Here is a 1,123-nt window from a genome sequence, read left to right on the forward strand (position 1 = left end):
ATGTTCTTTTTAGCAGCATCATATGACCCCTTTAAGACAAATCTCTATAACTTTTAAGCTTGCAGTTATCAAAAACACAGTTTGAACTAATAGAAACTGTTAATTATAGACCAAAATCAAATCTGCCATCTCTGCATTTCTCATCTGTGGCTACATCTCTCTCTTTTACTACTATGTCATATCTATCAAACCGCTACCACTTTGTGTACAGTAAATAAAGAGACATCTTATCAAAAATATGCATGGAGTGCCACAGGGCTCAGTATTAGGCCCTCTGATTTTCTGTTTGCATATGCTTTACTCTAGGGACATAATCAGCAACCACTGAATTAGTATTCATGGAGGGTCATTAAAGGGGTCATATGATGCTGCTAAAAAGAACATTATTTTGTGTATTTGGTGTAATGAAATGTGTTTATGCGGTTTAAGGTTAAAAAAACACATTATTTTCCACATACTGTACATTATTGTTTCTCCTCTATGCCCCGCCTTTTTGAAACGCGTCGATTTTTACAAAGCTCATCGGTCTGAAAAAGTGAGGTGTGCTGTGATTGGCCAGCTATCCAGTGTGTTGTGATTGGCCGAATACCTCAAGCGTGTGACAGAAATGTTACGCCCCTTACCGTATTGTGATGCCTTACCATATTGTGATAACACATTATAAACGAGGCATTCGTTGCATCCAGTGGGGACATAATTATGGATTATAATGACTTGTACTTTTCTTTTTAGCGTTTGCGTTGCATCGCGCCGCGTAAACATAAAACCATGTCTGCATTTGTGATCGGAGAAATGACAAACAACAAGCCCTACTCTACACTGCCCAAAAAACTTGCTTTAAATATATAAAATACAAAAACTCTTTAAATATAAAAAATGTACTTACAGTCTTTGAGTCAGAACAGCCGGCATTGTAGTCTACTCTCCCAGGATCAGGAAACGGTCCTCCATAAAATGTGCTGCACACATCTGAATATTTGGGTTGAAGTGTTCTGGAACAGTGTTGTAAATACAACTTAACCACTGATTTCTAGTCGTGTCCACTTTTGGAAGGCCAAACAAAGTAGTTTAGCTTTCACAACGAAACACACAGCGTCTCCACAACATGGCGGCGGCGGCAACA

The 1,123-nt window shown here is 38.6% G+C and overlaps 1 protein-coding gene across 1 annotated transcript in view; it reads right to left on the bottom strand.

Moving 5' to 3' along the window:
* The window catches only part of LOC107718696 (CDK5 regulatory subunit-associated protein 1-like), a 7,532-nt gene that overhangs the window by 1,051 nt on the left and 5,358 nt on the right, over window positions 1-1,123 (bottom strand). The window lies entirely within an intron of this gene.

Source organism: Sinocyclocheilus rhinocerous, unplaced genomic scaffold (assembly GCF_001515625.1).
Source record: "Sinocyclocheilus rhinocerous isolate Xijiao unplaced genomic scaffold, SAMN03320098_v1.1 scaffold2348, whole genome shotgun sequence".
NCBI lineage: Eukaryota > Metazoa > Chordata > Actinopteri > Cypriniformes > Cyprinidae > Sinocyclocheilus > Sinocyclocheilus rhinocerous.